Source organism: Podarcis tiliguerta (assembly GCF_965153285.1).
Source record: "Podarcis tiliguerta genome assembly, chromosome: 1".
Classification (NCBI taxonomy): Eukaryota; Metazoa; Chordata; class Lepidosauria; order Squamata; family Lacertidae; genus Podarcis; species Podarcis tiliguerta.
Genome location: NC_139534.1, coordinates 59,070,089 through 59,094,386, shown reverse-complemented (window position 1 = coordinate 59,094,386; position 24,298 = coordinate 59,070,089). Strand labels below are relative to the sequence as shown.

General features: G+C 43.6%; 3 long non-coding RNA genes across 5 annotated transcripts in view; 1 reads left to right on the top strand and 2 right to left on the bottom strand.

Annotated features, from left to right (window-relative positions):
* LOC310671459 overlaps positions 1-24,298 on the bottom strand; it is a 34,382-nt gene that overhangs the window by 1,236 nt on the left and 8,848 nt on the right. For 2 of the 3 annotated variants that reach the window (XR_014508020.1, XR_014508021.1), the window contains exon 2: positions 16,690-16,779. This is a non-coding gene — a long non-coding RNA (uncharacterized lncRNA). Of the gene's footprint in view, positions 1-1,537; positions 1,781-16,689; positions 16,780-24,298 lie in introns of those variants that run through there. The other variant, XR_014508022.1, reaches the window with a different exon arrangement.
* On the bottom strand, positions 8,257-9,830 carry LOC310671469. The gene is made up of 2 exons (XR_014508024.1): positions 9,482-9,830; positions 8,257-8,931 (listed from the first exon to the last, which is right to left on the bottom strand). It is a non-coding gene; the product is annotated as an uncharacterized lncRNA (long non-coding RNA).
* The window catches only part of LOC310671445, a 53,745-nt gene continuing 43,339 nt past the window's right edge, over positions 13,893-24,298 (top strand). Inside the window, exon 1 of the long non-coding RNA XR_014508011.1 lies at positions 13,893-13,955. This is a non-coding gene — a long non-coding RNA (uncharacterized lncRNA). The remainder of the gene's footprint in view (positions 13,956-24,298) is intronic.

Sequence of the window (24,298 nt, the reverse complement as noted above, 5' to 3'; positions counted from 1 at the left end):
ATGACTGAGCAAAGGAGATGCTCAATGACTAGAGTTATACCATTTTCCTAAGGCATTACCTAAAGCAAGGCAGACATAGCAGTGAATAGCAAGAAATCCATTGGCCTATGACTTCATAGGTCAACACTGGGGTACATCAAAGTCTTCATTTTAACACCAATGCAGTCTGACTCCCTTTGAAACTGTACAGCATACTGTACTGTATGTGTGTGTACGCGAGCAGATGTATATAATCACACATACACTGAATGGATCAGTTTAAAAAGAGTCAGAGATAACAAGGGAAGTATCTGTATTGCTTATTAGCTAGACAGCCCCCACATTTCTGCCAGAAACAATGCAGCATCCAAATGATTTGTGACAGTTCAACCATAGCCAATAATTACTGCAAGCAGTTGCCTGGCAGAGGACTAAAGGGCAATGGAGGGATTGCACCTGTAGGAAGTGTTGTGATTAATTACCTTCAGTTTAGCTAGCATCAGCCCAGACCCCTTACGCACAGTGGGGAAGGAAAGCACAATTTCAATCAAGTTATTTTGGCTATTCTGGCAACAAAACAGCTTCAATGTGTTTCACTAGGTAAGAATACAGTGTAAGTGGAAGTTATTTCCTCCTTTGTTTTAGCCATCGTGGTGTAGAGTGGTTAGTACGTTTCCGAGCACAATTCAAAGTGTTGGTGCTGACCTTTAAAGCCCTAAATGGCCTCGGTTCAGTATATCTGAAAGAGCGTCTCCACCCCCATCATTCAGCCCGGACACTGAGGTCCAGTGCCGAGGACCTTCTGGTGGTTCCCTGACTGTGAGAAGCCAAGTTACAGGGAACCAGGCAGAGGGCCTTCTCACCCTAGTGGCACCCACCCTGTGGAACGCCCTCCCACCAGATGTCAAAGAGAAAAACAACTACCAGACTTTTAGAAGACATCTGAAGACAGCCCTGATTAGAGAAGCTTTTAATATTTAATTAATATTTAATTGTATTTTAATATTTTGTTGGAAGCCGCCCAGAGTAGCTGGGGAAATCCAGCCAGATGGGCAGGTTATAAATAATATATTATTATTATTATTATTATTATTATTATTATTATTATTATTATTCCAGACTAGGACTTAGGATACCAGAGTTCAAACTCTCAATTAGCCAGAAAACCTGGGTCAATCACACTCTTTCAGCCTATCCTACTTTATAGGGTTGTTGTGAAGACACAACACAGGGAAATGAATGACTGCTTGAGTTCCATGGAGGAAAGGTGGGATAGAACAGTATCCTAGTCATGTGGTTCATGTTATTGTTGCCGTCAGTTCTTCTCTGATCCTCAGAGCAGCTAACAACAATAATATAAACAGAAAAATAAGAGAATGATAAGAATTAAAAGAAAAACAGCAACAGATATTGCTTGTGGGCTTCCCACACACATTTGGAATTGGACACTGCGAAAGAAAAACCTGGACTAAACAAACCTTTGAGCTGATCTAACAAGGCATCTCTTCTATTATGTACCGGTACTCAAGACAGCACTGTCATGGAAATGACTTCTCACCTGCTCTTCACTCAAGCTCTGTCTTGATGGCAGCAGATGTACTGAAGAAAACACAACCAATTCTTTACATTTCTTAAATGTCCTTGGAAGCTATATTGCCTGAAGCTCCATCCGGGATTTTATCTTTGAATACAGCTGTGAGCGTCAACAAAGGAGGATGCATCCATGTACTGAACATATTGTTATGAGCTGAGGGAGGAGTAAGATGTACAGTGTGTCTGAGCCCCCTTCTAACTCCTGGATCCAGCATAGATTCAATTCCTGGAATAGCCAGGCTAGCTTCCTGGTGAGGTAATAGCCTAAATATGGGCCAGTAAAGTAACCAAGGAAGTGGCCCTGTGCAGATGGGAGTTAGAAAGACAAAAGGGCAGAGTTGGGAGTTGCAAGGCTGCAGGCTGAGCAGCTGGGAAACAGAACCATGCTTGATTTCCAATGGAATCCAGGGCTGTGGCTATGGGAGAAGCAAGACCCTCTTTGGATGTTAATGTTGTGAACCCCCCCCCCCCCATTTGTAGGCTTAGGCTGTATATATGTGTAAATAAACCATATATCATAAAGACATCACCGTCCGCACAGTCCCTCATTCTGAGGAAACTGAACCCCAGATAAGCAGCTGGAACCCCTGGAATCTTGCACCATTCAGAGATTGGGGTGGTGTGCATGCTATAATCATTCTGCCATGATAACGGCTGGATGGCTAAACTACAGAATGGTGCACCGATATAATTCACAAGCATGCAACTGAACACAAATGGCACAGGGACAACAGCTTGAGGAGCACTCACCTTAATGTCTAGATTCAGTCATATTTCACTGATAATTTTTGAATATATATAGTTGTTCACTCTGATCTAAGGGCCTTTATAAACCTGCCCAACTGAGTGTTTCTTTTGCACCTGATTTTTACACTCCTGCAAATCCATCTTTTCCTCTGTAGCAGAGTGAGAACTGACAAGGGACCAAAAATAATTGCAAACCCATCCAGCAAAGACTCTGTGTAGCAGAGACAGAGGCCTGGGGCTCCTCTGCCGTAATTAAGAGGCACATGCAATATGCTGTTTTAATTGCCGCATGCACTGAAAGTATAGTGGAAAGGGGAGTGGGGCTGGAGCCAGTATTCTGTGTTTATTGCAACACCCAGGCTGGGAACAGCTTGCATGCCATCCTCCCAGCACACTTGATTCTATCTCTCATCAGCATGATTAAGCATAAGTAATGTCAAGCTGTTCAGTGCCGAGGCAAAATAAAATAAATAGAGACATATTATAGGAGGACACTGCCAAAACATTTTTCCATATATTTTCCGCTTAGGGTGTTCTCAGTTAAAATACGTACATATATAGGCCATCTTTTCCATCCACAGTTGTTGACAGACTGTCGGCATGTGGTTAAATTTCACATCAGACTTGACTAATATTTATCTACCCCATAATAGGTGCTCAGAGGGCAACATCAGGTCTTTCAGCAGTGAGGTGGACCTGCAGCTGGACACCTCCATTTCTCTGACTGGGCTTTTCATTCTGAAGCATGATTTTGGGTCATTCCGCTTTGGGCAGATTTCGTACTGGTGGGCTGATTTTCACAGACGTTCAGTGGCAGCAGCTTCTTACCTGGTCGGGTGAATCTAGTGGAGCACAAATCTCCCAGGCAAACTAGTTTGATATTTACCATGGTTCAGCTTGCAAAATGAGGAATGGCAGATTCATGATCCTGCTTGAGTGCCCTTTCTCCAAACTGGAGATGTGAAGGTTCTGGTTATGGTAAGAGAAAGACACACAACTAGAGTCCCCCCTCTCATTCACTGTTGCTCACGTCTAAATACTCAGGAGTGTATACATTTTATATTTACAGAGGCATTTCTTTCAACTGTCTGTTCTCTGGGCAAACAGATCTCTCTACTACTTGGCTAATCCTAATCCAAAAGTACAGCTATGGCAAAGATGTCCTGCCCATGTGTCTCTAAGCAGAAAAAAAGTGACAGATTGGGCTGTCTAAAAGTCAGCCCTAGTAGGAAAGCTCTTGCTCCATCTGTTGCTAGGAGGGCTGTCCAGAACAACTACTATAGCAGATAGGGAAGGAGTTAGAGCTGCTTCAGAAACAACCTTATGTGGTAGGATTAGCATATCAGAATCATACACTGAGCTGTTTCCCTGAAGGCCAGATAAGAAACAGGGAATATTTCCTAATCTGCGGAGCTGTTCATTTGTTTAGTTTAGTATTTTTTGGTGACCTTGCTAGTGAGAGTGAACAAGCAAGCAACAGCGAGTATTTTTCTATAATAAATATCTGTTTTTCACTTAATCATTTTGCTTTTGCAATGGTGGATGGCTTGTGTATGTGTTGCAACAAGCTCTGTAATAAGCATTTCCCTACATTCATTCATTAAAAGCTGCAGCAGCTGCTGGATGAGGCAGGGCAGGTGACACAAGATCTAACAGGGGATACAGCTTGAATGCACAATCATTTTTGTCTATTGGCTGGAATACTTTTTTCTTTTAATTTAGGGGGGAAATGTTTAGGATAATGAATCGTTAAACTGATATTTGGAAGGAGGAAAACTATACAACTGGAAGCAAGTTTTCATCACGTTTTAAATATGTTTTCTGTTTAGTTTTTTTGCTATGGATGTGTAGGTGTAAACCAGTGGTTTTCAATCAGTGACACCCTGTGGTGCCTTGAATGATGGTCAGGGGTGCTGCAGCGATCACTGGCCTCTGTCCCTCTTTCCTTCCCTCCCTCTGGAGCTGGCCAGGGGTGCTTCCCAGGCCTCTGTAGGGCAGTGTGAGGAGGCACCTCTCTTTGGCATGGGGGTGAGGAGCTCAGAGACCAGGGACAGCAGCAGCAACTGCCTGGACTGCTCCAGGGAGAGAGGAGACAATGGGACCCTGTACATGTTTAATGACACACTTTCCTTAAGTCAGTGCCATACAAGTCCTATTATGATGGTAAAAAAAGGTTTAAAAAATTGCAGCCCTACCAAGTCAAAATGTTAGCAAGCTTCACTGAGTCCTTAGCTTCAGGGCTTTGTGGGGAGAGCCTCACAGAAACCCTCTAGCAAGTCTAGTAGCTAACAGGGCACCAAACAAGAATCAGAGTGGCATTTTATTCCGATGGTGGAAACAGATTGCTTTCCATCTTAAAAAGTCTATGGAAGCAAATGTAAAATGTGCCTCCTGAAGCCGTTTGCAGCATTATGTACTGCATGATTCCATGCAGCTTTCGTGTGGGTATTTAACTCTTGTCGCTACATATTAGTCCCATCCAAGCACTTGTGAGACGGAGACGTTGCTCAAACTCAAAATAAAGGAATAAGAGAATCGGTGGCAATAAATCCAGCAAAGCTCATCAGAGCTTAGCTCTGGAAACTGTTCTCCCATACAAATGCTTAGCCCTGTAACAGGTAAAGTAATGAGAATGTGCCTTGGAGCATGAGTTGCCTTTCCCTTGTCATTGAGAATCACAGTCACCGGCATCACCTGCTCAGGAATTATGGGTAACGGCTTTCAGAACAGCATAGGGCCTGATTTCCAGACAGGCCTGAGGCCTGGCACCTCTCATTTGGAAAATTAAACTCTGAAACTAACCCAGAAACATCTGGTTCTCCTCTTAGACCTCCTCAGACCTAGCTGTAATTTTTGGAGAAAGTACACGTTGCAAGATCTGCTCATGGAGCATAATCAAATGCCCAGGACAGGCTCGCGTGGTCCACAATTTTCTACAACCAACATGAACTGGCAGCCACATCCCTCACTTTTTAAAGAACTAGGCCATATTCACCTCATACATTTAAAGCAACCACTGGAACTCTGGGAACTCTAGGAAGGGAACAGTGGTCTCCTAACAACTCTCAGCACTCTTAACTAACTACAGCTCCCATAATTCTTTGGCAAAACCACGACTGGCTAAAGTGGTACCATAGTGCATTAGATGTATGCTGTGAGTGTAGCCTTACTGTTGTTTTTATTTACTTTGCTTATAGAGACGCTGGGCAGCTACCTGCCATCTTTATATGCCCAGAGGCATCTGTTCAGATAAGTAAGCATATGCAAATTTTATGCAAATCTGCCATGATTCCTGTGCTTCAAATCCTGTAAGTGCTTAGCAATGCCCTTGGCTGGAAGTGAGACTGACCAATCTCCCCACTGTTGTGTTAGTGAAAATAATTCCAAACTTTGATTAATGGGGAGCAGAGCTGGCGTGGGGTGATGATGAACATGTGAGGGGAGCTGTGTCGGGGGGGAGCGGCTGCTGCACACATCTGCAGTGCTAATCCACTGCGCCCTCCCATTGTGACCCTCCTTGTGTATTTCAGTGTGTGTCTGAATATTCCTTATCTTAGTCCTCCAGAAGAGAAAGTGTTGGGTAGAGCTTCCTTTCCATTAATGTACAGATAGAAACACAGGAATATGCCTTATACTGAGCCAGACCACTAGTCCACCGAGTCAGTATTGTCTACAGCACGCACCCCCAAACTCAGCCCTCCAGCTGTTTTGGGACAGCAATTCCCATCATCCCTGACCACTGGTCCTGTTAGCTAGGGATGATGGGAATTGTAGTCCCAAAACAGCTGGAGGGCCAAGTTTGGGGATACTTGGTCAACTCTACAGTGACTAACAGTGGCTCTCTGGGGTTTGAGGCAGAAGTCTTTTCCAGCTCCATCTGGAGATACCGAGGATTGGGACCTTCTGCATGCAAAGTAGATGCTCTGCCACTGAGCTATGACCTTTCCCCCATACAGATGCTGTAGACATTAGCTAATCAAGCTGAATTATTTTGGGAGCAGAATCAGGATTTTAAAAGGACTCTTCTGTACACACTAGACCAGGCTGAGGATGTTTTCAAAAGCATTAGGTACCACTTAGAGCACATTCATGTTTTACTGTGATGAGCCACAGTAGCTGGAAAACAGGAAGTACTTCATTAAAGAGGAATTTTCATGTTACAAGGGTTTAAAGCTACCGTTCTTTAAATCCTTGCAAATGTAATGTTATGACTTGGGGGTGGGGTGCGGGGAGTAGGCTGTATGCCAAGACCCTTCTAATTCATGGCTCCAGCAAGGGTTAACATCTAAGGAAGGATTCAAATTGTCAGAACAGCCAGACAAGCTTTTTGATAATGGCCCTCTAAATATGGGTTGTTAAAGTAACAAAGGAAGTGGCTTTGTGCCATATGGCAAATGGGTGGGCCCCCCTCCCTCAACTCACTGGTAGTTAGTTAGAAAAGACAACAGTCAGAGCTGAGGTGTGTGTATGTGTAAGCTAGAAGCTGGAGGAAGAAGCAGGCTGAAGCCTGTGAGTTATAGCCATGCCTGATTTCTGCTTGAATCCAAGTCTGTGGGTATGGGAGAAGCAATACCTCCAGGTATAGGGTGTTGTATAAATTGAATTAATAACAACAACAACAACAACAACAACAACAACAACAACAACAATACTCACGGGGTGTTAATGCTGTGACCCCCCTCCATTGTAGGCTCAGGTTGTATATATGTGTAAATAAACTGTATATCATAAAGACACTACAGTCTCCACTATCCTTCATTTCAAAGGAGGCATGAACCCTGGTAAGCACCTGGAACCTCACACTGCTCAGAGATTGGGGTGGTGTGCAGCAGTAAAAAAGGGCTAGTACACAGAACCCACTTTTTGCCTATTCTAAACGCTTTCCAGTCAGAATGAGGATCACTTCAAAAAAATGTGGTTTGTGAGTGAGTGATCAGTGCACTTTGAAGAAGGAATGTCAATCATCAACAAAGCTACTGTTGGAGGAAACTCTATTCATTCGGAATCCCATAATACTTAGCTCAGAGCAAGCTTCACGGAAAACAATGAAATTTCTGAGTAGACATGTACAATATTGCACTGCTTGAATTGCCTTCTCAGCTATCAGTATGTTAAAAAGCAAGCAGGTGTGAAATCTTACAGGACAAGCAGAACCTGCTTTTCTAGCCATGTTTTCCCAAGTCATACCTAATTGCATTTTTGCATTACAGCAAATGTTCATTCATACAAGTTTTTTTGAAAATGTGGTAGTCCTAAGGGTTGGCCCAAGAATAAACTTGCCCCACAGAAGTCTCAATCGTGCTTTTTTTAAACCTTGCTAGAACTTTGAAGAATGATTCTGTGACTCCTAGAGTGCTGTCTTTTCTTTGAACTTTGGATTACAAGAGGACCTTATTCCTGTTTCTGAAGAAAGAGCTACTCAGAATGAGGGGCAAGACTCAGACAGTTTTGAGACATATTGTTCCAGCACACTGGTTGGCAAGAGGGGAAAAAAAAGATTGCCTCATATTTCTTAAAAGGAATTGTAGCTGTGACAGTGGTTCAGCGGGTGTTTTTTTATACTGACTTGATTAAATCAGAAGATGCCATTTGATCTAGGAGAGAGGTTATTTAAAATGAGCCCACCAAATGGGCCTGTGGAACTCATTGCTATGGTTACAACCATGACTGAGTGTGTATCCTTTTCTTATTATGCCTTGTTTGTTTATAAGTCTCATAATTGCAGCTGTCATGTTTCCAGCAAAACTATCCTGTTTGCTTGTTGTGGGACACCAAATTCAGATGATTGTTTGAAAGGAGGCCATGTGACAGAAAGAATGAGTAGAGGAATGGTTGACAGTGCCAAAGTGAAAAGAGTGCAGCAGCTATGAGACGCAGAGAGAAAGAGGGAATGAGATGAGAGTTGTGAATGTAAGCACACATAAAAGAATCAGTGAATTATAGAATAATTTTTATTAACCGACCAATCACATCAAATCAAACCAAATTACATAAATTACAAATTACAAAGCCGAATTTTAAATTTTTGTTGGGGGTACCCATATTTCAAGTTCCGAAGGGGATCCAATCATCTTCTTGCTTCTTATTGCTGCTTTTAATATCCAGAAATCTGACCATTTGATGTTCACAGTACTGTCCAGTCCTTTCTTATTGGTTTTCCACATCTCTTCTTGTTATTTTCATATATTTTTCCTTTCTCTTTGTGACCTCTGATAGTCTCCACAAGCGGGTTAAAACAGTTTGTAATCCTGTGTGGAGATATATATATATATATATATATGCAGGTTTTGGTGTCCTCGGGTGTCTTCCCGTGTAAAAGTTGGGGTGTCTAGGCGACGTTTCGACGAGGTCTCACTCGTCATCTTCAGGCTGGTGCTTTCGGCTTCTTGTTACTGGAACAGAGCAGGATCTCAGTGTTTGAGTTCCTATAAATACTGTTGAGGAGGTGTGGTGTATAGCCTCCAATGTTCTGGGCAGAGAGGAGGTTCCCAGGCTGGTGTGCCTTTTCTTCTTTTGTTCCTTAATTACTTGAGGGATATCTTGAGTGATTTCTTGAGTGATTTCCTGAATCCCACTTAGGTGGGTCATTAGGTGTGGATTAGTTGCTAAAGCCTTCGTGTCTTGAACTCTTGAACTTTGTGAAGAGTTTTTCTGAGAAGATGGCTGTACTGCACTTGGTTGTGCTCTGGCTTGGCTTCGTGTATAGGGGCGAGCTGTGGTTTTGTGGCCTGTGCCAGCCAGATCTGTGTAGGGATTGCAGGGGGGTGCAGCATCCGGAGGTGCCACCCTGGTTTGGCTACTGGATGGTGTCTGTAATTTATCTGTGGAGAGGGTCTGGGTTTGGGTCTGGTGTGGTTGATTGGTGATGGCGTTCTGTGTGCCTCTGGATCTGGTGTCAGATTTTGTGGGGAGGGCTAATTTCCAGATGTCTGGCAAGCGGGATGTGTCGTCACGCTTGTTCATGTTGTGAGGGTGTTTCTCTATCTCGATGGCTTCCATGATTATTCTCTTGTGGTGATGTTCCACAGCTCGCCCCTATACACGAAGCCAAGCCAGAGCACAACCAAGTGCAGTACAGCCATCTTCTCAGAAAAACTCTTCACAAAGTTCAAGAGTTCAAGACACGAAGGCTTTAGCAACTAATCCACACCTAATGACCCACCTAAGTGGGATTCAGGAAATCACTCAAGAAATCACTCAAGATATCCCTCAAGTAATTAAGGAACAAAAGAAGAAAAGGCACACCAGCCTGGGAACCTCCTCTCTGCCCAGAACATTGGAGGCTATACACCACACCTCCTCAACAGTATTTATAGGAACTCAAACACTGAGATCCTGCTCTGTTCCAGTAACAAGAAGCCGAAAGCACCAGCCTGAAGATGACGAGTGAGACCTCGTCGAAACGTCGCCTAGACACCCCAACTTTTACACGGGAAGACACCCGAGGACACCAAAACCTGCATTCCTGTACCCGTGAAAATCTACGAAAGCATATATATATATATATATATATATATATCCAATAGCCATATCCAGACGTTTTCCGTATAACATCACTTCCATAACTCAAAACAATCTTAGCGTCGTTAATCTTCACAAATCTGTCACCTTTCTCAACCTCTGAGGAGATTCACCAGGAATGCAGTCTGAAAACAAATCCATTCCTTCTCCCGGTTATAAATCCTTCGGCAAGACCTGCCAAGATGGCGATTCTGTATTTATTGCTGCGCCATTCCAAAAGCTCTTGTTCTTTACTCAATCTCCATAAAGCATACTTTTGGTTAAAATTTATTTCCACACAGTCCTTAATCATCCTGCTTGGGTCAGTTAACCAACGGTTCTAACGAGGGGGGGTTCTTGGTTAATCACATAGAAGAAAGAAAAAAAAAAGGTTCCCCCCCCATCCAGTTCCGTTGCCGACATACCCAGCCTTTGATGTCTTCTTCGTAAAATATTCCTGTTGCTCCAACCCGTCGGCTTCTTTCACAGAGGTCCCTTCTGTTAGCAGTCTTCACTCCCCTTCTTCACTTGAAATATGTGCATTTGCTTCTTTCGTAATTAATTATTCCAAATTGCTGCAGCTAGTGCGCGATCAGAGACAGCGTCTAGGAGAACCGGGGTCCACACGGGGGCATTCTGCCTAGTGCCCTCACCCCCTTCTTTCGAATTTGGGGGTGATTTATGGGCACAGCAGGCAAGGGCAGTGTTCCCCATTCCCTTGGGGCAACAAGGGAGGCTGCCTACTCCCATAACAGCCTCTTAATTACCCTGTGTGCTCCAGAGAGATGGTATTGTCGGCCATCTTCCAATGCGCCCCTAGTGGCCCCCAGAATCAGTGAATTATAGAACTGTAGAGCTGGAAGGGACTGTGAAGTTCATCTAGTACAACCCCTTGCAATGCAGAAATCTCAACTAGATCATACAGGACAGATGGCCATCCAGCCTCTGCTTAGAAACCTCCAAGAAAGGCCTCCATATAACATGGGGGAAAGCCTTAGGGGTCACAGTCGCAGATCCTAGATGGCAATCAATTTGGAACAACCCCTGCATTCATTCTGTCTCTCATCTCATTCCTTCTTTCTCTCTCTGCCTCTCATAGCTGTGTTATGATCTGGGTGGATTCTGAGGTAAATGTCTCACTTCACTTGCCTTGTGTATGTGCAGTGCTTTTTTTCTGGGGGACGCAGGGGGACGCATACCCATAAGCATTTTGTGAATCTTTGTACTTTTGTCCATTTACTGTATCCCCACCCACAATTTGCACTATAAAATGGTGGCTTTCTTGAGTCAAAATGAGAGTAGCCCTAGACATTTTTTAAAGAAAAAAAGCACTGTGTATGTGTACTTGATTAACAACATAAAGGGAATTGTACTACTCTCTATAAGTTAGTAGGCAGTGGCAGCATGTATTTTAAGGGAACTCTGGACACAGCAGAGTAGCTGATGGGCTAATCAAGTGACTGTCTGGAAACAGGCCTTTGTGGGAGACCCAGGGAGCATCCCATGTGCCAGCAAAATGAAAATGTCTTTGTAAGCTCATTTGAATATTTAGGCCAAGCCAGAGCTCTTAGTTGAGAGCAGCTCATGCTTGCACAGCCAGCATCTGAGACCTAGATCTCACATGGCTGTAACCAGTGCACAGGCTGGTAAGGAAATCACATTTTCCTAGCAATAAAATATTTTGGTTTGAATGATGAGAAAACAACTGAATATCCCCACAAAAGAAGTACTACCTGGAAAAAAGATGTCCATGTTAGAGCTGAGTATCTTCTCTTCTTTTTTTTTTTTGTAAAAAGTCCATACTTTGTGAAAATTTCCTTCATTTTTGGGGTGAGCTCTATTAACAGGTGTGAAAAGTATTTCCCTGTTCAAAGTGAAAGCAATACTTCTTGCCCTCTCTCTGCATATGTTCCGCAGGAATCATCATCAGATTGGCAATATGGTGTCTGCCTTTTCAGAAAAAAGGGCAGGAAGCACCAGTGGCGTAGCGTGGGTTGTCAGCACCCGGGGCAAGGCAAGTAATTTGCGCCCCCTAACCTGTGGATTTGCGCCCTCTAACCCTAACCCCCAGATGTTGCGCCCGGTGCGGCTGCCCCCCCCCTGCACCCCCCACACTACGCCACTGGGAAGCACTGTCCTCTCTCTGAATTGGCATGGTTACAATGCTACATTATGATTTTGTGACATTATTATGCTGTCATATTGAGTACTTGAGACCCATTTGGCTGGGATAACATGGCTAGGAAGAAGCTGAGTAAGAGAGGATTTCAAGTGTGTTTCTGTCCCACATGCTACTTTCATGGTAAAAATGTTTGCTCATTAAGATTAAACACAGCTCTAATCTGCATCCTCGGAAACAAATGAGTAACAACTGTCTGGTTTTTTAGAACAAAGATCATATGAAAAGGCTGTACAGATGAATAAGCTTGGGTCATGGGCATAGCCAGAGAGGCAGCTGCCCCCCTGCAATCAAGTAAATACCATAAATAAAAATACTTTACGCTGGAACTGGTCTGTGACCGAAATAATAAAATTCATTCATTCAAATGCTTTACTCACTGATCAATTGTATCACAGATAACTCGGTTCTGCTCTCCCTAACATAAAGCCTCCCCCGTCCCTAAAATCATGGCTTGGGTGCCTAAGCCAGGGTTAGACAGCAGGGAATAAAGCTGCTCATTCCCAAATTGTTATGTCAGTTTTCTTTTTTACAAAATGTGTTTGGCTAGGTTTAATGCTTCCTGCTGTTTTGCAGTACCTCTCAGTGTATGGTGTGAAATGAACCTTTGATGTGTGCAAACTACTGGGGTGCACTTGGTTGCTTTCTTCCACACCAGAGGCAGGACCCATGAACCCCATGTGCTGTGTCCAAAACAATAAGGGGAGGCTGCTGCCTGGTGCCTTCATGCCCTGCTTGAACGCTTCCTCCTTAGAGGCATCTGACTGGCCAATAGTTGGAAACAGAATATTGGACTACAAGGACTTTTAATCCAATCCTGCCGAGCTCTTCTTAGGTTTGTTTCCGCCACCAGCCTGCCTCTTGGTTGAATGCCCTCCTTTCTGATCCTGACCAGATAAACAAGTTTGTTTTTATGCATGCAGTCTGCTGTCTTCCTGCTTCAGTCATGTTGACGAGACAGACACTCTGTGCTATTTTTGGACTCTTGTGGCATTTCTGGTTTGGACCCAGCCTATGGCAAGTGATGCCTTTGGCCTTGCATTTCCTACGGCCACATCATGCCGCTGTTATATCATGCTGTGGTTTCATTTCAATTAAAAGGCTTGTTGCATTGTGGAACAGGAAGAGGGCAGGGACCTCTCTCCCTCTCTCGCTCATCACCACCATCACTAACATATGCAAATGATTTGTTTCATCACACAGTGTGCAGCATTGATCATGGCTGGGGGAGGGGGGGAGATCTGTTATCTCTGATTCCTCACAGAATCTGAAACGCCAGTCCCCATGTAAATATGTAAACATGCACGAGCACTTAGGAAATCTGTGAAGACTACTAATCCTTTCATATTTGTTCCACTTTGGAAATAATTGTCTTCGAAAGACAGTTTGTGCTTTTCTAGGTGCTCATCGCTAGAGGAAGCCAAATCCTACTCACGTCTTATTTCTTCTCCTCCTATTTCTTCTTTGGCTCCTGGTTCTCTCCCTGACCAGAGAGAACCACACTGCTCCTTTCTCCATGAACTCTCCCCTCTCTCCCTACTTTTTATATGCTCCTTTCTGCTCCTTTCCAGCCAAGCCTGCTTCCTACACTCCAGTTATTTATACTCACTTTGTCCTCAAAACCTGGGTTTGCATCTAGGCATGGTGGGCCACGCTGTGTTTTGTGTGAGGGAGACCATATGTGGCCTTTGTTCTCATGCACGAGGATACGACCCAATGCCATATCTGCCACCCGAGTCGGCCACTTTCTGCTGACTCACGGCCAAACCACTTACAGTGGTACCTTGGGTTAAGTACTTAATTCGTTCTGGAGGTCCATACTCAACCTGAAACTGTTCTTAACCTGAAGCACCACTTTAGCTAATGGGGCCTCGTGCTGCCACCGTGCCACCAGAGCACGATTTCTGTTCTCATCCTGAAGCAAAGTTCTTAACCTGAAGCACTATTTCTGGGTTAGGTCTGTAACCTGAAGCGTATGTAACCCGAGGTACCACTGTACATTATAAATGTCCAGCTACCAAGCCTTGTTGCCCAGTGGCAAAAATGCACTCCATTGGGTCTCTGCAGGGCCTCATGATCAAAAATGATGCCAGGCTTCCGAATCCCTCAGCCCCCAAGTCCTTGCACCTTCTGCTGCATGGCCCTCTTCATATTCTTCCATGTGCAATTGATTCGTGTGGGCTCAACAACACCTCTCCAGCTCTGCCTTTCTAGAAGCTTTGAGCACAGGACGGTGGTGCGCTGTGTGCAGAACCTCAAGATCCTCCCCTTTCTGGATAAGTGGTGATGGTTATGCCTGCATAGGTAGTGACTGAAGCCAGACAGTTTGTGAAGGAGCATTCCACTTGAATCTCCCCACCCTTTGGTATCATTTGCCTTTGCCTTTTTCCGACTGAGGGAGAAGCAAAGTAAATAGAGCAACATGTCTCCATTTAGGATGTGTTCCCTGTATTTCTTCCTCAAGTGAACTTCCTCAGGGCAGCGGGGTCCTCACAATTCACGTAGTTGGACTTCCAGGGATCCTCGTCTAAGGAGCCATTTCCCCATCATGGGTACACAAACGCCAACACCAGCCCAGTAGACCAGGCACACTGGCTGCGGTGAGGCATTTCTCATCCAGGAATGTTCATCCATTGATGGTGCAACTTTACAAATCTTTTTATTTTTAAGAAAAGCTGCTTTGAGAGAGGGCAACTGAGGATAGAGAAGTGGCAGAGTAAAAAAAAAAGTGTTAAAATAAGAGCTTCTCTACACTGTTTTATTACATCTGCCAGTAACATATTCCTCAACCCAACAAAGGTCTTTTAAGTACTATTTCAAATGCATATCTCAATAAGTTTAATATGTTGGGTCCAGTCATAAAGTAAATGCTAGATTTTATTGTTTTTTGACCCTCTGGGATTATCTTTCCTTTAAAAAAAACACCTTTAAAAATGAATAAATAATGCAAATCATAAAACAGGCAAACACTGTGACCACTTTACTTATTGTGTTTTCCAGATTTTCTTCATTAATATCATTCAACATTCACAATGTTCTTTTTTATTTTATTTTCTATTCAAGGCACGGAAGCATCTGTTTTGCACCCTGCAGAAATGCTTGCCACATAAAGCACACTGTGCATTTCAACACATCTGCTTTCAAAAGAGTCCATCAGAACATATGTGGCCTTAAACATCATTCAAATCACAATCCTATTCATGTCAGCTCAGAACCAAGCCCCACAGATTTCACTTTAAGGGTGTGCATAGGATTTCAGCCCGATATATTTTTCTTTTCTTTGAGAAGCTTACAGTCACTGAAGCAATGAATGAGTGGCTTGTTGGACAACGCCACTTGTGCTCCCTCTGCTGGAAGTAGATATATAGAGGGGAGAGGAGAGGTTTCTTAAAAAACAAAAACAAAAATCCTTCTCACAAATCAAGGTCTTATTTGCAAACTAAACAAATTCAGAAATGTAATTTCCAGTATATATGTGCTAGCTGGACGAACAAACAGAACAATCAGAATACTTCCTCCTAGAAAGGTAAGGAAATTGAATCTTGCCCAAAGGATGTATTTAACATACAGGTTGGCATTTCCCAGGTTAGCTAAAGGGCTGTTTCACAAATAACATTATTCAGATGTACACAAAAGATGTCTTAAATGAATGCCTAAAAAAATAAAGTGCGCATAAATGTGGTCTGTACTCTCTTCTTCCTTTATGGGACTTCAAAGCTTTTGGGTGACATAATTTAACTAGGTGTAAATGAAGATAAAATGGATGTCATTTATCTTCTTGGGGGGGGACCCCAGACACTAAAATCTGAATCGTGTGCCGAGTAATTAGACAGTAAAGAGGATGAGAAAGAAATTTCTGACTCCACATGTCACCCTGTGTAGCACTTGGTTACACTGCAATAGGTAACAGCAGCTAGAGGTTTTGCTTTAATTTACACAGAAATATTAATATCTTATGTGGAAGAGAAGGCAATGTAACCTCTATAGTCATGATGCAGTCTAGTACATTGCCAGACCAGATATAAGCAGCAATAGCCATCATTGCATACCTTTAAATAATTCTTCCTATTAAGGGACTTTCTTTCCATGGTTTCTAATGCTATCAAGCTTTTCCAGCTGGGATTTTAAAGACCATTTAATATTCATTTTTTAAAAAAAGTTTTATTTTTATTTTTATTATTTTATTTTTATTAGTTTTAACATGTAAATTATAAAACATACCACACATTTTTTTACAAATACAATCTTATTGGACTTCCATCAGCACCTCTGATGATCTTCCGTCTTAACCACTTCTTATGCATTTCTTAACTTTGTATTGTCTTTACATCTATTAACATACCATCATCCCTTCTCCATTTTTACAATACTTCCAATTATACTCCTCACAGAACTTCTTGCAGACCTACAAACATCGTCTGGTCATCACAAATACTTTTCAAATAGTTCATAAATTTACTCCAGTCTTTGGTAAATTTCTGGTCTCGCTGGTTTCAGATCCTTCCTGTTAATTTGTCTAATTCAGCATAGTCCATTAACTTCATCCTCCATTCTTCAATCGTCAGGAGTTTCCATTTTTGGGCCAGTAGTATTCTAGCTGCTGTTACTGCATATAAAAAATGTTTACAATCCTTTCTATTTATATCACTTCCAACAAAAGGCCATTCAATATTCCTAGGCTTCTGGCTTACCACTTGACGAGTCCTCCCTTGTTCTCAAGTCCATTACTGCACACTGGGAGAGTCCCACTGGTGAGAACTTTGCCCCATCCTACACCAGTCCTGTCAATAGGAATAATGTTAGCTGGTTCTTCCCCTTTCAAAATACCTTGACTTCACCAATCCACATCTTTGGGAATGTATGAAGATATGCAAAGTCTGGCCCAAACACATTATTTCCATCTATCTTTTTAAATAAATAAATAAATAAAACCAATTTGATCATCTTCAATCAAGTATCAACATGCATACAAACAAACAAAACACATTTTCACATTCCCTTCATACACTTTTTAGTGCTACAATTGTTCATTCATTAGAAGCTGTTTGTTGAGGACCTTATTGAATCATGCTGGATGGTTGCTCGCGAAGGAGCTCTCTCCAAAAGACTTTCTGCAACCGTGGTTGTGTTTTGTCTAGCCCAGGGCAAACTTTTTTAGCAGGGGGCCGGTCCACTGTCCTTCAGACCTTGTGGGGAGCCAAAGTATATTTTGAAAAAGGAAAGAAAAAGAACGGATTCCTATGCCCCACAAATAACCCACAGATGCATTTTAAATAAAAGCACACATTATACTCATGTGAAAACACCAGGCAGGCCCCACAAATAACCCAGAGATGCATTTTAAATAAAAGGACACATTCTACTCATGTAAAAACACGCTGATTCCCAGACCGTCCACGTGCTGAATTTAGAAGGCGATTGGGCTGGATCCGGCCCCCGGGCCTTAGTTTGCCTACCCATGGACTAGCCCATTGTTGTTATAAAGCAAAAATGAAGAGCAACAAAACTATCCTATTGCCCTGTACCATGGAATATTCTAGTCTGCTGCACTAATTTCTCTGATGATGCAAAACTCTCCTCATTACACTGTATCTTATGTCAATGGAGCGAGTGTTGCCTCTTGGTGGGTGGGAGTTAATATTTTCAATGCACACCAAACAATTAAATATTTTAGCTTTTAAAAAATAACAACAAGGCTTTTACATCATTGCTTTGTCTTAGTGACACTAAGAGAGCTGTGGTGAGTTTATAAACTTGCATAGCATCTCTGAGCACTTAAGCACTTCATACACGTTGGCAGTAATCCTGATAGCAACCCTACAAGTCAGTATTCATTAACTACATGCTGCAAAGGAAGCACTGAGAAAGAGAGAGGCTTGTCGAAGGCCACCTTGTGAGCTCACAGGAAAGGCGAGCTTCAAACAGGGAAATTCGTGGCTTATAGCTCAGGCATCGAAAGGACCAGGGTGGCTAAGGGGGAAAAGGAGGGGCGGGCTCTTGCATCTTGGGTAGCTGGCAAGAAAAGAAGAGGGGATTTCAGCAAGTGCAGCTTGGTCCTGCAATCTTACACCTGCTGAAATTTCCTCTTCTGTGCAATTATTAAAGGTACAGCCGCCGCCTCTTCATTTCTAACCTGGCCGTCCAGGTGAAAGCATATTACAAGGTAAAGCTGGGGCTCCCAATCCAGTGCTTACCTGGTAACATGAATGCAGAGGTGGAGGGAATATTTGCAGTGGAGATTGCGGATTGAAGTGCTAACTCGTTTACCACTTCTCTCCTCCAGATCTCATACCTTAGCCATTTTTAGCACATTTCCACCCCCACCCCCAAAGCTGGACTTAAGAGACTAAGTGAGGGGTATCATCTCCGGGGGGGGGGGGGGGCAATATGCCAATGAGAATTGTGGCCTATAGAAGAGTTAAGGGTCCCCTGTACTCCCACCTACTAATTCCAACAAGACTTGTAAGTGGTAAACTTTCCCAGTCTGCGTGTGCAGTTGAATTGTTTTTAACATGTTTTTATTGTCGTGAGCTCCTTTGGGAGGAAGGGTGGGATATAAATATAACAAACAAACATAATAATCCCTTCAAATGCAGCTCTCACACCTGTGCTACCTCAGCAAATGTGAATTTGGCTGTGTGCACTTACTGAAGTAATTCACCATGGAACCCTTTGCTACTCAACTGCTACGGAACTGGGACTCGTACTTGGAGGAATTAAATTAATCTGAATTACAGTTTAGGAAGTGAACTCTGCAGATTATTTTGTGTAGGGAAATCAGCTAATTATCAAGTGGGCAACAGGGGCTTGGGCAGTGAGGACAAGCTGCCTGTGCAGAAATCCTCACTCTTTCTTTTCTATGGCTAGGTAAAAGCCATACTTTTAAAGCAAGCCCCCCAAGAACCCTGGGAAACTGTAGTTTACCCCTCACAGTGCTACAATGCCCAGTGCTCTTTATGAACTACAGTTCCCTGAATTCAATCTTGGGAGCAGGATATGCTTTAAACCTGCGTACACAGCCCAGAGCTCTCTTCTCAGTTGGAGTGGTGGCTGCAAGGAGTCCGATGAATGTGACCTTTCCTAACACAACTCAGTTCAGCTGGGAACTTCTCCCATGCACAACTTCCTGGCCATGCGCCACAATAACCCTGTCCAGGTCACTAGTTGAAATGGAAACACGACAAACACATGTTTACCAATTTATGCATGGAGAAATCTCGCCTCCCCCCTGTTGTTAAAACAGTATGTGGGCAGCCTTTTTAAAAAAATATGTAAACCAAGTACATTTTTGCTATGCTAATTTTCTTTCAAACAGAGTTTTGCTGAAGATGTTGTTGTTGTTTAGTCGTTTAGTCGTGTCCGACTCTTCGTGACCCCATGGACCAGAACACGCCAGGCACTCCTGTCTTCCACTGCCACCCGCAGTTTGGTCAGATCCATGTTTGTATCTTCCAGAACACTGTCCAACCATCTCGTCCTCTGTCGTCCCCTTCTCCTTGCACCCTCCATCTTTCCCAACACCAAGGTCTTTTCCAGGGAGTCTACTCTTCTCATGAAGTGGCCAAAGTATTGGAGCCTCAGCTTCACAATCTTGCTGAAGATAGATGTCACATATTTAGAGCAGCGAGTCCCATCTGGAACCACCCTCACTGCGTTCCTGGCCAATGTGCCTACTCCTCAGTAGGGTTAAGCTCCAAAAAGTACCGTTCTGCAAGCTTGAAGCAGAAGCAGGCAGTGCACGACCCTGCTTGGTTAGCCCCACTTGATGTCGCCAGAAAACCTAGTCCTCATGTCATTGGAGCGGTAATCATAGGCGCCAACTCTGAGGTGTTCTCAGCCCCAACAAAGTACCGGTATGTTGGGATGGAGCTGAGCCCCACCACCCCCAGTCTTGGAGACCCAGGCCTCCTGGCAGTGGACCTCAGCATTCCTCACGACCTCCTCCTGATGCACATGATGTCACACGTGTTTGTCGCATGTGTGATGTCATGTGATGAGTCCCCCCCAAAAATGTTGGGTGGAACTGGACGCCTCTGGCAGTAATGCGTTTTGAGAAATAAATCTTTTTGTTTTGCTTAAAAGATTTGACAAATGAATAGATAGATCTTCATGTGACGCTTCAAACATTTTTAAAAGGCACAGTCCACCTGAAGCGTGGGGGAAGAGTCCAGGTAGATGACATAACCAGGGTGCAGGTGCATCTGTCATTTCATTTCTGAAATTAAGAGGAAGCCATGGTTCACCCCAGGACTGAAAAATTCAATGTGAGCCATATTTTTATATAGCATTCATTTTTTTTATATATATAACTCTGCTACAATTCCTGTGGAAAGCACACTCAGGAATTTCTGTTCTCTGTTACTTTGCTTTAGCTGCAGTTGTTCTTGGAGTGAAAATTGGGATGTACTTAATTTGTTGTCTTTGGTTCTTCCAGAGTCTAAAGAAAAGCTGAGATGAAATTTTGCACATATTTGAACGTTTGAAACTCATAACTTGTCTAGACAAGAGAGAAATACTATTGTCCAGCAGACGTTAATCAACAGGATTAGAAGGATTTGGAATGCCCTCCCCGCCCAGATATGTCTGGCCCCCACACTGCTTATTTTCAAGCTCTGGTTTCAGACGCACATCTTTGCCCAGGCTTTTTTGAAGGTGTTGATGCAGTGAGGCCAACTATTTGATTTCTCATCTGCTTTATCTTTATGATTGCCTTGGTTCAAGATGCTACTCTAGTGTGCGCAGTGCTGGATTTATGTATAGGCTAAGTAGGCTGAAACCGAGGGCCTCTAAGTCTAGGGGGCCTCACCAGCCTGCCCTCTCCCCAGTGCCACAGTCTCCCCTCTCCCAAAATTGTACACCCAAGGCTTCATGCTAGGGAGGGCAACTCAGGCCCAGCAACCATTAGACTCAGGGCTAGCCAGTGGGGCTCAATTTGAAGCAGTGGGGCGCAACTTGATTTTTTTTTTTTTTTGTAGGGTCCCAGTTCACAGCAAAATTTTATAGATATAAATAAAATTCATCTAGATTGCCCTGGTGCAGGGGCCCCCTTAGGAGCGGCCCGCGGGACCCAATTTGGCCAAATTGCTCCAGTTGCGTTAAGTTCAGCCCTGATGAGACTGTGCAGGGGTTGGACTGACAAGCCCTGCACCTTCTAGGTCCCTGGTATTACCATTAAGAGTACAGTGGTACCTTGGGTTACATACGCTTCAGATTACATGCACTTCAGGTTACATACTCCGTTAACCCAGAAATAGTACCTCGGGTTAAGAACTTTGCTTCAGGATGAGAACAGAAATCGTGCTCTGGCAGCGCAGCAGCAGCAGGAGGCCCCATTAGCTAAAGTGGTGCTTCAGGTTAAGAACAGTTTCAGGTTAAGAACGGACCTCCGGAATGAATTAAGTTCTTAACCCGAGGTACCACTGTACAGACTCATAGAATCATAGAATCATAGAATCATAGAATCATAGAGTTGGAAGAGACCACAAGGGTCATCGAGTCCAACCCCCTGCCAAGCAGGAAACACCATCAGAGCACTCCTGACATATGGTTGTCAAGCCTCTGCTTAAAGACCTCCAAAGAAGGAGACTCCACCACACTCCTTGGCAGCAAATTCCACTGTCGAACAGCTCTTACTGTCAGGAAGTTCTTCCTAATGTTTAGGTGGAATCTTCTTTCTTGTAGTTTGTATCCACTGCTCCGTGTCCGCTTCTCTGGAGCAGCAGAAAACAACCTTTCTCCCTCCTCTATGTGACATCCTTTTATATATTTGAACATGGCTATCATATCACCCCTTAACCTCCTCTTCTCCAGGCTAAACATGCCCAGCTCCCTTAGCCGATCCTCATAAGGCATCGTTTCCAGGCCTTTGACCATTTTGGTTGCCCTCCTCTGTACACGTTCTAGTTTGTCAGTGTCCTTCTTGAACTGTGGTGCCCAGAACTGGACACAGTACTCCAGGTGAGGTCTGACCAGAGCAGAATACAGTGGCACTATAACTTCCCTTGATCTAGATGCTATACTCCTATTGATGCAGCCCAGAATTGCATTGGCTTTTTTAGCTGCCGCGTCACACTGTTGGCTCATGTTAAGTTTGTGGTCAACCAAGACTCCTAGATCCTTTTCACATGTACTGCTCTCAAGCCAGGTGTCACCCATCTTGTATTTGTGCCTCTCATTTTTTTTGCCCAAGTGCAATACTTTACATTTCTCCCTGTTAAAATTCATCTTGTTTGTTTTGGCCCAGTTCTCTAATCTGTCAAGGTCGTTTTGAAGTGTGATCCTGTCTTCTGGGGTGTTAGCCACCCCTCCCAGTTTGGTGTCATCTGCAAATTTGATCAGGATGCCCTTGAGTCCATCATCCAAGTCGTTGATAAAGATGTTGAATAAGACCGGGCCCAAGACAGAACCCTGTGGCACCCCACTAGTCACTCTTCTCCAGGATGAAGAGGAACCATTGATGAGCACCCTTTGGGTCCGGTCAGTCAGCCAGTTACAAATCCACTGAGTGGTAGCATAGTCAAGACCGCATTTTACCAGCTTCTTTACAAGAATATCATGGGGCACCTTGTCAAATGCCTTGCTGAAATCAAGGTAGACTACATCCACTGCGTTCCCTTCATCTACCAGGCTTGTAATTCTGTCAAAAAATGAGATCAGGTTAGTCTGACATGACTTATTTTTCAGAAATCCATGCTGACTATTGGTGATCACAGCATTCCTTTCTAGGTGCTCACAGATTGTTTGCTTAATGATCTGCTCCAGAATCTTCCCTGGTATTGATGTTAGACTGACTGGGCGGTAATTATTTGGGTCCTCTCTTTTCCCCTTTTTGAAAATAGGGACAACATTTGCCCTCCTCCAGTCTGCCGGGACTTCGCCTGTTCTCCAGGAATTCTCAAAGATGACTGCCAGTGGTTCTGAGATCACATCTGCCAGTTCTTTTAATACTCTTGGATGCAGTTCATCTGGCCCTGGAGACTTGAATACATCTAAACTAGCCAAGTATTCTTGTACTATCTCCTTAGTTATTCTGGGCTGTGTTTCCTCTGCTGAATCATTTCCTCCAAATTCTTCAGGTCGGGCATTGTTTTCTTTATCGGAGAAGACTGAGGCAAAGAAGGCATTGAGGAGTTCAGCCCTTTCTGTGTCCCCTGTTTGCATTTCACCATCTTCTCCTCTGAGTGACCCCACTGTTTCTTTGTTCTTCCTTTTGCTACGAACATACCCATAGAAGCCTTTTTTGTTGCTTTTAACCTCTCTAGCAAGCCTGAGTTCATTCTGTGCTTTAGCTTTTCTGACTTTGTGTCTACACGTGCTGGCTATTTGTTTGAATTCCTCTTTGGTGGTTTCCCCCCTTTTCCATTTTTTGTACACATCCTTTTTTAATCTTAACTCAGTTAAAAGTTCTTTAGATAGCCACCCTGGCTTCTTTAGGCACCTTCCATGTTTCCGTCTCATTGGTATTGCCTGAAGTTGTGCTTTTACTATCTCCCTCTTAACAAACTCCCAGCCATCATGAACTCCCTTTCCTTTTAGCATTACTGTCCATGGGATCTCACCCAGCACTTCCCTAAGTTTTATGAAGTCGGCTTTCTTAAAGTCAAGAAATTTAGTCCTAGTATGCTTGGCTGCTCCTTTCCGTTGTATAGTAAACTTCAGAAGAGCATGATCACTTGCGCCTAATGATCCTTCCACTTCTACCCCATTAACCAGGTCATCGACATTGGTTAGGACCAGATCTAAAATGGCTGTTCCTCTTGTTGCTTCTCCCACTTTCTGGACAATGAAGTTGTCTGCAAGGCCAGTGAGGAATCTGTTTGACCTTATGCTCTTGGCTGAGTTTGACATCCAACAAATATCTGGGTAATTGAAGTCCCCCATTACTACTATCTCCCTTCCTTTTGCATGCTTGGCCATCTGTTCCAGGAAGGCATCATCTATGTCCTCCGTTTGGCTTGGGGATCTATAGTAAACTCCCACAATGAGGTCACTATTATTCTTCTCTCCCTTAATTTTGACCCAAATGCTCTCACTTTGGCTTTGAGGTTCTAAATCTTGGATCTCTTCACAGGTATACACATCCCTGACATATAACGCCACTCCTCCTCCTTTCTTGTCTGGTCTGTTTCTCTGAAATAGATTGTATCCCTCCATTTTTACATTCCAATCGTGGGACTTATCCCACCAGGTTTCAGTGATGCCTATTATGTCATATTTAGTTTGCTGTACCAAGAGCTCAAGCTCATCTTGTTTATTTCCCATGCTTTGTCCATTAGTGTACAGACATTGAAGTCCATTAGT